This window comes from Neodiprion fabricii, chromosome 4, assembly GCF_021155785.1.
Source record: "Neodiprion fabricii isolate iyNeoFabr1 chromosome 4, iyNeoFabr1.1, whole genome shotgun sequence".
Taxonomy (NCBI): domain Eukaryota; kingdom Metazoa; phylum Arthropoda; class Insecta; order Hymenoptera; family Diprionidae; genus Neodiprion; species Neodiprion fabricii.
This window is the reverse complement of record NC_060242.1, coordinates 41,499,076-41,511,086: the sequence shown is the minus strand read 5'-3', so window position 1 is coordinate 41,511,086 and position 12,011 is coordinate 41,499,076. Positions and strand designations below refer to the sequence as shown.

General features: G+C 39.7%; 1 protein-coding gene across 2 annotated transcripts in view; it reads right to left on the bottom strand.

Annotated features, from left to right (window-relative positions):
- LOC124180048 (alpha-mannosidase 2) overlaps positions 1–12,011 on the bottom strand; it is an 85,951-nt gene that overhangs the window by 18,086 nt on the left and 55,854 nt on the right. The window lies entirely within an intron of this gene.

Below are 12,011 nucleotides of genomic sequence, written 5' to 3'. Positions count from 1 at the left end.
TTATCGGCGAGAAAAAAACCTTCGACCAAGAACTGAAAAATGTATTCATAAAGATTGGGACAAAATTTGAGACTGATGGGTTCGGCCGTTTCCGAGAAATCTTGCTCACCGACTTTGAAAACATAGTTTTGAGAAAAAGGCGTTCAAAGTTTCAAAAGCACTTTCAAACGCTCCGGCGCGTCTTTGCGAATATGCGCGTAACTTGGAGAATATTTGTCCGATCGACAGGAAATTTTCTGTGTATGTACTCGAATATACGTAAATTATGAAAATGAAATTTAGAAAAATTACGATTTTTGAATAATCCTGGCTGGGTCTCAGTTTAACCGCGGCGGTTTCTAAGGAAAAATACGAATGTGTTCACACACAGATAAGAGAGAAGGAGAGTTTTAGCCGAGCAAGGATTACGGCCAGCTAATCAGTCGGTCGTTAAAACTTCTAAGATGAGGTCTGTAACTGTCACGCTTAGCCAAGCACTGCATAAAATTTCTACAATATCCTTTTTCGCATATTCATGATATAATTGTTGTATAGTTTCAAGTATCGACGAACCCTGTCGGGAATATTATTATAATAAATTTAAAATGGAACATGTCCGAGTCGACGACAACACCTTTCGAAAAAAGATGAGTCTTTAATTTACTTGTACTCATTCCAATGTAAAAATAATTGTCTTCTACCTATCAAAACGTTGTAGAAATTTCCAGAGTTTCATTAATTGTTTATAAGTAGGTACTCGTTGATGTATGTATTGTGCGAATGAATGCAACTATACATCGAAATAATAATGAGAGGAATATGAACGAAACATTATTTTTCATGTGCGTTATTTTGGCAAATAAATAACTAATCGACGTCAACGCAGACGATTCGCTTTTTCACTGTCAGATTGATTTTAAAATCTTCCCATACCTACAGAACGAAATTCACGCTGGAAAATATTTCGTTACAGCATGTAGCGCAGCTCTTGGGTGAAATTTACCGGTATACCTAGAGAAAAAAAGTCGATGAATTGTGCGACAATTCCGCGATGTGTTTCAGCATTGGACTTTTAGGCGGTGATGAGATTTCATTCGGTTATTTTATCAGCTTTTCTTCTCTCTTGTTTTTCATTTTTCCACTTTATTTTATGGCTCTGCCTCCAGCGCAACAATCCTCTCTTGGCAATTACGATACACGGAGGGAGGCGCAGGGTTTTATCCCGAGATCCCATATGATCCCGATTGTGAGTATCTGGTGATATTCCAGGATCCCAAGGTTCCCTAATCCTTGAAATTCTCTCTCTCTCTTTCTCCCTTTATTCAGAGCCTGAACGCCACTTATCTTTATCGTCATCTTTCCCTGACTATGTCCGAACTTCGGGGTCGATTTTTACTCAAGTTTAAAAAGGTTCTAACACTCGACATGCATACGACGTTAGGGTGGTTTATTTTTTAACTTTTCTTTTTTTAAAATTTGTGACAAATACTGAAACAAAAAAAAAAATTACCCTCAGACCTGGAGGAGGTAAAAAAATATTAAGAGGTAGCTACCGATCATTGTAATATTTTTGATTTATTTTTATGTATACACCTTACGGACTTGTATTCGGATGTGTTAGTTTGTTTTTTTCGTATCGTGGTCCAATTAATCATTGTTAATAAAAATCTATACCGAAAACGAAACAGGGACGTTAAGGTGATGCGATACTCTTATTTCGGTAACAAAAACTGTTATCCAAATTTCTCCGAGACGATTAATCTTTCGGATAAAAGACGAGATAAGCCAATTGCGGAATTTTTAGGCGCAGTTCGCTGTTGATTTGTAAACGATTAATTGAAAGACGATACAAAAAAAAAAAACAAAGTAAAATCTATATAAATATAACTCCATAAGATGTACACATAAAAATAACTAAAAAATATTAAAATAATTGGTAGCATCGTCTAAATATTTTCTTACCTCCTCCAGGTTTTACGACAATTTGTTTTTCAGTATTTCTCACAAATTTTTAGAGTGGGATCTTAAAAAGCAAAGTAAAAAAACGAACTATCCTAACACGACACAAGACGAAATAATTAGAAATTAAACACACATTCAAGTTCCCATTGTCTTTACACGTTATTCGTATACTGAAATTAATTTCCGACTATTGCCCGAGATTTTCGTAAGAGGCATAATATCCACGCCCGAGGATAAAAAAAAAAAAACAAAGTTGTCGCTACAACCTCATCCTTGTATATTGATTAACCGGTGTACAAATTGCTATCAAGTAATTTGGTAATGATACAACAGCGCGGGAAATGACGACGTTACGGTATGATGTCAATTTTCTATCGGCACAATAAAGCACTCGATTGTTTTTTTTTTTTTTTTCTAACGGATAAATCCACTTATCGTTATTTGACTTGAGTACTCGATGTTTTTATGAAAGTCGTTTGTGCTGCACTGCAGGCAGCGATACGGATGGATTATATAGGCGGGACATTTATTTTTTATTCTGTAATACGCTCGGCACAATCGGCAGAGTCATAACCGGAATTAATTTCCGTTCGACAATTTCATCATTCGGTTTGGAAACTGAGCACGTAGAAAAATATTACATTTAGCAATTTTGCGGAAAAATAAAGTAGACAAACGACAGGAAACACGAAAAATGAGGAGTTTGAGAAAAAAGTGGAATCAAGGTACCGTGAAACAAGTTCGCAAACATTCCTGACGTCTCGTTAAAAATTTGACCGTCTTTGGGAAATTTGAATGATCAATGAAATTTCATCGGCACTGTTCTTTGGCCGTTCATCAAACTTTTCAATACTAAAAGGACATCGTTATATCAATATCCAGATTATCTCGACAAGTGTTCTTCATCTCTGGCTATGCCATCATACATAGGTATACACAACGATGAAACCGAGAGGAAAATACAGGACGAAGGCTAAAGCGAGGGACATCGATTTCCGATCGTCTCGAATTCGGATGATCCGTTTCTGAATAGCAAAAGGACTGAAGGGAAGAGAGAAAAAACGGGGGGGGGGGGGGGGGGGGGAGAGGGGAGAAAAGAGAAATTGGAAAAAGAGGATGAAGGAAGGGAGCTGGATAAGAAAAAGGGCAAAGGTAAAACAAACCAACACCATTTCGCCGGAGGAGCCAATCCGTAAAACAAATGCCGCGCGCTCATCCCACCACTCGTAAAGCTTCTTCGCATAGAGAGCGACGTCCGGAATCCTTAAGCAGGATGTGCAGGCGCTCTGCCCGCTCCTTAGACGTACCTTTTTGTCGAGCCAGCAGCGATTCGACGGAGACTGACTCGGTCGAGTGCTGACTGCTCTCTTCCGGCACGCCGAACCAAGCCACGTCGATTTTCGATACTCTTGTTTTCTCGATCGTCGATCATGAATTGAATACGTTCAAAGAAGGCTACGGGACGCGACGCGACGCAACGAGAATTTCAAAGGCTCTCTTCTACCTGGGGCCAAAGTGCGCAAAGTGAGATCGACACAATTCACACGCGTGATGAGCAAAAAGTTTACCGTGCTTTTTGGCATGCGGTGAAACTGCGAAAGATATGAATTTTTTCGATGAACTTAATCTGCCGCGGAAACTCCGATATCAGTCATCATGTTCTGGGGTGGGGTTGAAATTTGGATTTTGAAAAGTTCCGAAAACACTGAATCGCGAATTTTTTAGCGGCGAAAGTTGAAGTAAAGAAAGATTAAACTTTGACGAAACATCAAAATTTCGAACAGTCCGGAATCCGAGGCTCAAAGTTACGAAAGGAGGAAATGCCGAAAGGGCGTAACTCCGACAAGTCAAAGTTCCGAAAGCGCGAAATGGAGAAAATTTAAAAATCTGAAATATAAAAATTCCGAATGATCCAAGATTTTTATGAAGATTAGATGAAGTTTCACCACTTTCATCTTTCTTTGTTTTGGATTTTCTATATTTTTACGTTCGGAATCCTGGTCATTCTGATTTTCGGTTTTTCTCATTTTTTACACCCACTCGTTGAGTAAACTACGCTGTGCGAGTATATTTTAACTTTTTGAATTTTACTCCATTGCAACTTTATTTATCGGAACTTTGCTCTATCGTAACTTGAATTATCGGAATCTTGCATTTCGGAACTTTGAGTCGTCGGGTTTCCGACCATTCGAAACTTCGTTTTTTCTTTAAAGTTTGTTTTCCTTACGTTCAAGTTTCGCCACCAAATAATTCGGAATTAGGCGCTTTCGAAACTTTTCAAATCCGAAACTTGAATCCCGCCCATCAGAACTTTATCGAACGTCTAGTGATTCGGATCAGGATTTGCAGTCTAGAAGAGAGACGAAGTCGCTTCCCTATCCTACCCGAGAACATGTTAGGTAATTTATAGGTATACCTATAATGAAATAAGACGTATAATGTATATGAGCATGGAACATTTGCATGTTGAAAACGGGTTAAAGGAGGGTTAAAAGCAAATCGTAGGTTAGTGCTCGACTAACGTGCCGCAGCACGGCCGTGACGTAAATATTCTTACGTCTAGCATCCTGGGAGCTTTAGCTCTAGGTGCTCGTAACGGGTTCTCCGGAAGTCGCGGCCATAAACTACGCAAAAGGATATATTCCTTTTCCTTTTACGCGATGAAGCAAGAAACGAGTACCTAAAGGTTTTTGTTACACGCGTCAGGCGATACGCGTTCTGCATTATCTCCGCGCCTATCTCCGTTTTTCTTTTTCCTCGGTGTCGTCGTACCTACGTCAGAGTCGAAAATTGACGACCAAAAAATAATTTCGAAACCTCGGTCCGTATAAAAAAATTAATTAAAACATTCGCGGCACGGTACGTGCCAGGCAATACACGCGAGTGACCGATATGTCAAAGTGTTGGAATGAAATCGGCTAATATTTTACACCGGACAGTTATGTTGGCATCACAAAGAAACCTACAGCGCCACAGTCGGCGGAGCGCGAAACTAACTCAATTGAGACTGAGTTTGTTTCGCGCTCGGCCGACTGTGGCGCTGTAGGTTTCTCTACGTTGCCAACATCAGATTCGCTGTCTCAGATTCGTTGTCCCCAAATATACGTACATGGGGCATTCCATGACATCTCGATCAAGATTCTACGCCGATGTTTACAATTAGATTGGCTTCATAATTTTTTCGCATGAAAATACATGACGAAACACGCAATTACAAATTTTCGAACCGGCGTATCTGACGTGTGATTTAAAAACTTGAAAATAAAAAAAACCACTTTCTGAAGCCTGAAAAAATTCAGAAAAATCTTGTAAAATATAACAAAATTTTTCACGCCTATTAGAAGATGAAAATTTCATAAAATTATAAGATAAATAATAAATAAATAAAAAAATATAACCTTATTATTATTATTGGTTTGCATTTTTTACATGAGAATTATACTTCGGATACGCTGGATTGAAAAATTCTGTTTTTCGTCATGAACTTTCATACGAATCTCATCGACGTAGAATGTTGATCGAGATGTCACGGAATGCCCCATATCTACGCGTCCGCGTGCGTCTGTGTACGTCTCGCCAGTTTCAATATTCGAGCAATTATAATTTGGCAAGACGATGCCCGCGGTTCTACCTCTGCTCCCCAAATACCTTGCGAATTGATCCCTTCCCCGGTTGAGCATCGCGGAAGGCTTCGACGTTCCAAATCGAAGTTTGTGCGGCGAACCAGGAGAGGCAGGCAAAGCCTCTCGGTTACTACCACAGGCGGCTATCTTGATTACCTTGTTTGATACAAGTTTCGATGTAAAACACAGCCCTTGGTCGAACGTACCGCAAGATAAGCCGACGAAAGCCGATCTCACCGACTTTCCTATACTACACCTACTGCAACCCTTTTCCGAACTCAGACTCGCCTGTCCCTGATTACGTCGAGCCTGATCGTAACCGCAGTCGGTAAGGTCGAAATCGTCGCTTTTATCTTGGATTCCGAAACGAGACAAAAGGCTGCAGGATTTTTTGTCTAAAAACCAGGAAGAAACGTCGCTGAACGTTACACGCGCCCTTCGCGTTGTTGCTTTTTTCACCCGATTCACAGCCGGATCCCGTAATCGTATCGTATATACATTCATATACAGCGAGATCCTGGGGGATTATACTCCGCGGGGTCTGCAGCTGCGCTGACGACGAAAGATTATCTCAAGTTTCTCGAGTCACGCCTGGCAATTAGGGAACCACGATAGCGGAAAATTGCAGACGGAAGCCTAGGTATGGCTTATATTAGAAGGAATTAACCGATAACGAGCGTCGATAAATTCTCAGGGAGCTTCCCGCCACGTTCTCGTAGGACAAGATTCGAATGCAAATTTAATCGGGTTAATTGAGATTGAATAGACACACTTCCGGCGCTTGATCCGTACTTGGTAATTATTTGTGAATTTGAAACTGGATAGCATGCATACAATAGTAAATGAACGGCTCCGTTGTTCAGTAACGGATTATCAATGCCGTATGTTTATACTTCAAATACGCCTGGTATAGTTAAGATATTTTTTATTGTTACTTATAAGTCGGTGAGATTTTTTCAAGCCTAGTTCAAGCGATGTTCAGAAAATATTGACGTGGAGTTGCGGGGTTATACCTGGTCAGGAAACCGAGAAAAACTATCTTTCAAAGATTTTTCATGAAGAGACATTTCAATTTATTAATATAAAAATAATGATTTTTAAAGATGCTATAGACAATCCCCGGGAGCATCTCTAAAAAAAGCGTCTTGCGGTGAGCAAGACATCTCTGAACCGAATCATCCGTAATGAAAATACAAAAAAGTTTTAGTCTATGTAAGGTATTATCTGGTCTTTGATCGAAGGAATAAGTAAAATATTAAATTTTAACAAAACGACGGGTGGTAAAAAAAAAATTCGATTTTCCAAAAAAATTTTCGCCTTGATTTGTTTATAAAATAAAAAATATAGAAAAAAAAACCTTCGCTTTAACACTGAAAGATATATTCATAAATCTTGTGTGAAAATTTGAGACTGATCGGTTCAGCCGTTTTCAAGAAATCTTGCTCACCGACTTTGAAAACACAGTTTTGAGATAAAGGCGTTCAATTAAGTTTCAAAAAGCACTTTAACACGCTCTGCGGCGTCTTTGCAAATGTGCGCGTAACTTGGAGAATATTTTTCGGTTCGACGAGAAATTTTCTGTGCATATACTCGAATATATGTACGTACATTACGAAAATGAAACAGAAAAGGATGTCACTTTTCGAAAAATCCCGACTAGGTATAATACAACCACTTGAAATATTCTCACCGTATACGGAGGGAGCTTTTCCCGCTTTTCATAAACGCGACAATATTCTTCAATCTTTCCACAAGAGGATCCCCACCTCGCTGCAGGATGACATTGTGAATCCATGAAAGCGGCAAATCGAAGCAGCCAAGTAACGGCAAGCTACCTCCTGTACTCACGCTGCGAGATAGATTGTTCGATCTGCATGGTCTTGTACTCTTACCGCGAACGACGCGAAGTGTTGACGAAATTTAATATTGCAAATGCTGATAATTCGCGACAAATGTAGTCAGTCGGGAGCTTTTGTTCTCTTCGTTTAATAACAAAGTGTCGAAATGGTTAATCTCTTGGCCCGAAAGCTCGTTCACCTTATGGGTAACTGTACCGAATAGCCTGCTGCCTAGGTGGTCGCAAACTCTATGGCAGAACAAAAAGAAAAAGAGATGAAGAAGAAGAAGAAGAAGAAGAAGAAGAAGAAGAAGAAGAAGAAGAAGAAGAAGAAGAAGCCCGACGGGATAAAATTTACGGTTATTGTTCGCAGCGAGAAATACAAGTCAGCTGTGCTTAACGGCTAGACATTAGTTACGAGAGATAAGTACCCATTTTGTCTCCATCTGCCCCGTTCCCTATTTCCCTCAAGATACAGACGTTAACCTCTGTTAAGGGTTGCCTCGTTTCATGCCGGAATATTTTCCCGCTGAGCTTGCAGAACTTCGGTAATCTGACTATTGCAGATGCCCGCACAACGGATTGCAAATTCAGATGCAAGAAAGCTGTGATGGCTTCACATGCATAAGTAATTACGGATCTATGGGATGTAAAATCGGGTCAAAAAAGTGTCTAGTCAAGGGTTCGAAAAGTGTCACTCAAGATCATCTTCTCACGTGTAGCTAAAAAGTGTCTATCACGTTATAGAACCAAATTTTAAAATACTGAATTTCATTGCAAGTACAGCATAAGAAAAAATAAAAAACATTACTCTACCATTTTTCACACTGGAAAATCCCAACTACTCGTTGAATTGCAATGAAAAATGATCGTAAATGGATTTTCCATACAATATCTGATCGCGAGTTAGATTTAGGATAACGATAATGTGTTTTTTTCTGTATCGTAAGTTTATTTTCTCTGAATCGTAACGGTTGTGCACGCAGGATATTTTTTAACTATATACTGTCGAGCTCAGTGAAAGAATTGCTTCGTATTATTACGAAGAAACTCATTTACATATCAGATGGGTCAGTTTCTTTTACAATCAGAATATAAATACGCTGATTTTGGGATGAAAAAATTTGACTTTGTTAACAACAAGGTGTTCGCTCTTGAAATTGCATATTTTGAAACTTTTTCTCCGAATGAAAAAGTCGTCAAGATTGAACTTCATTAGCTTCAGTCGAGTTTTTCGAACTCTAGTTTGACATAAGTCTCTAACTTAAATCAGCTCACTCCAACAACCGTTTTTTCTTACACCTATTGCAACACCCTGAGATTTATCTTTTTGGAATGATTTGACTGTTATCATTTCGCCGGTTATATTCGGGTCGTTCCGAGGACAGTTAGTGTCGTTATCCTTTAGGGTAGCGGTGGTCGTTCAACGAAAGTTGGAATATCTTCGTCGGCGTTAAAAGTTCCACGGGAAAACGGTTATTATCCAGGTCGTAATGCTCATCGGTTAGGAAAGGCGAAATCACCAGGCGAGAATGGTCAAGCTTGCAGGACAGGGGACGGTTAGGGAGAGTCAGAGTGTTAAGGGAGGGAGGGAGGGTGTTTCCTATACGGGTGAAAGGAGCCTCGTAAAAACGACACTTTCCTGCGCTGGGTGTATGATATCGAGCCGAGACCCGAATCGCTTTATTCGCTCCTAAAATCTGACGAGATTTGTGACCTTCCGCAGCGGCAGTGTGCGGACCTCTGGGAGGGACGCGAAAATCAAGGGTCACGGAGGATCGAGTCCCAGAATCTGGAGAATGTCGGCGAAGTCTTATCGGACTCGCGTCTTCGCGAGCCTATCGCGCGATTTTCATCCCCAATATCCCCAGGGGTTTAAATTTTTAGCCGCATGGTAGGCCTGCGGCAGCTGCTCCTGAGTCTTGAGATGAGACTGCGAATTAGTTTTCACGGTAGTAGCGACGTCGCTTTAAGAAAATCTAACTTTAAGTCGGCACCGATTCGTTCTAAAAGTGAGCGCTATTGCTCCGAGTGTAACTGACAAGTTAGATTGGGTTGGATGTAGTTGGCCTAAATTGCGGCAAAATTTCTTCCAGGGGGAAGGCCGTCTTAGTTTAATCCGAATTTCTCTGGCGCTGCTTCGAGGTAGCGTTAAAACGCTATGGTTGGCAGCCTCCGCTCTCTGAATGCGACACGCTTAAAAACGCGCACGGATCAATAATCATGTCCAATAACCACAATCGCGAATGTCACGCTAATGTAATAGGTGAATTAATAGTACTACACTGGATCGGTAGGATTAAAACTCTGGTTGAACCGGCGTTTCAAAAACACGGTGGAAATAAAAATCGTGACATCGAACTTGCCGATGTGACGATAAGATTTTTTTGATTTTTTTGTCTTGGAAGTGCAAATTTTACGTTTCCTGAGTACTTTACAATGCTGAATGCGAATCTGATGTCAAAATTTATTAAAACCGAAAACAACTTCTAGACCTGGGTGAAAACAAGTGAATTATCAACATTGTTTTGCACAACAGTCTTGAATAAGACTTGTATGAATACTTATTTTGAGACAGTACGATTTTAGGCCGAGAATAGATGCAAACCCCAATACTATTTATATGCACCCTTCAGGAGGGTGAAAACTACCCCTATGCATTGAATTTTCAAAATCTAACGGCCATTCTGAGATATCTGTTTGTCAACCAATGAATTCCAAGCGTTCTTAGCACACGTTTATCGTCAAATTTCTCCACTAACGAATTACATTCACATAAATACGTTTTTTTCTTCACATGTTTATTTATACAAATTACAAACAATCATGGATTTGCAAAAAAATTCTAATCATTCCAAGGTTTGAGTATTTTTTCACTTGAAAATGCAACAAAATTCAGGATTTGAAATGGAATAGAAAAGAAATGACAAAAAAAAAAAGAAGGGTGCCACTGTAGAGGCTTCTGTAACTGAAGGGCAGTAGTTTAGTTCACGAAAGTGACATTAATAACATTGCATGTTCAATTTTGTAATCGTACAGGCGCGTCTTCAAACCCTTAAACATATATCCAATATCGAGGTCCTCCTGGAGGTCCTTAGTTTCTCAAACTGACGTTCAATTATGTCCCAGAATTCATCAGCGCGGTCCGGGTCCAAGAGAAATAGTTCTGTCTTGGGAATTTCAATACCAATGGATCCGGCGGTTCGTACAGTCTGTATACAATAGGCCTATATGTGTACTCAATTCACGCCTTAGTACATGCAACCGAAGCGTCAGATGCGTGATTCACAAGCTACGCGCGGTGGGTATGGGGATATCATACTCCGAAAAAGATGTCTTTCGAACCGTAAGCTACGTGATTCTGGGTATCTTTCTATGCGGTGGCAATGATCTGTATACTTCTGTCGGCCCAACGATATATCTCTTTGCTAATCGCATTACAGAAGCCAAAGCTCGAAAGGGGCAAAAGGTCAAGGCTGCGACTAGATTCGAAGAGGAAAAGTAAGACAATCGTATACAGTTATGCGAGAAACCGTATTTTCCACTATCCGTGACAAATTACTGATTTTGATTTAAATTATACTCCGTGTTAGTATATTGTATTAATCGGAAGTTGATTGCTTCCGAAGAGTAGCAAGGGGTGCGATTCCTTTTAAGAGGTAACACTGCTTTAGGATTTTGGCAAATTCGATTTTTGTTTTTTCTTTTTTTGCTCAAACAATATTTTAGGGTCATAAAAACAATATCCAGTTGGTTCTATTGTCAACATTTTTTTAAAGGTTCCATTCTCGGCTTTGCCAAAGTGCCTCGGAGCGCGCGCTGAGTGCTCGTAAAACCTTAAGCGCATTTTTCTCGAAACCATTTTTTTCAAACTAGCAGGATGGATTACTTGAACGGACCGTTGCGTTGTACGATGTAACGATGTACGCAGCCGTTTTTTTAATTGATGTAAACTTTTTTTTCATCAACAATTAACTGCTCATTTATTTTTGACCAAAATTCGATTCATTTCTTCAAAAGTGCACCATAGTATATAGATTATAAAATTTTTTGGTTTTCTGTTCCAGGTCTTAGACTTTACGAGAAATCCGTTCTCCCCTGAAGGAGATTTAAAAAAAAAGGCGATTTCAAAGATTGGTTTTGTCGCGGCTATTTTGCATCAAAATGATAATAAAAAAAATTTTCTTCACACTTCAATACATGTGTTAAATAAACCCTCTGAAAAGAAGTCCTATTCATTTTTCCATAATACCAAAATACGCCGTCAAAGTTGGGCCGTTTTTCGGCCGTTACTCCTCAAGTTACTGCACTTGCATATAGATAGATACTCGTTGTATGTCATGCACGTCAGGTATCGACATAGTGTTACGTTTTTTTTTTTTTTTGACTTGACATAGAAACCCAGCTTCAGGCTAGTCATAGAAACTGCAACTTATTATTAGAATTGTCTGATGTAGGCTGCGCAGTGAGATGGGTCTAACAAAAGCGTAATAGGGGTAGAGTCGTAAGTGTGTGAAAGGTGAATCGATAGGTGAGAAGGTGAACGCTTTTCAATAAACGTACAGTTTCAAGAAATTTTCTGCACACCCAATACACGGTATTACGAAGCG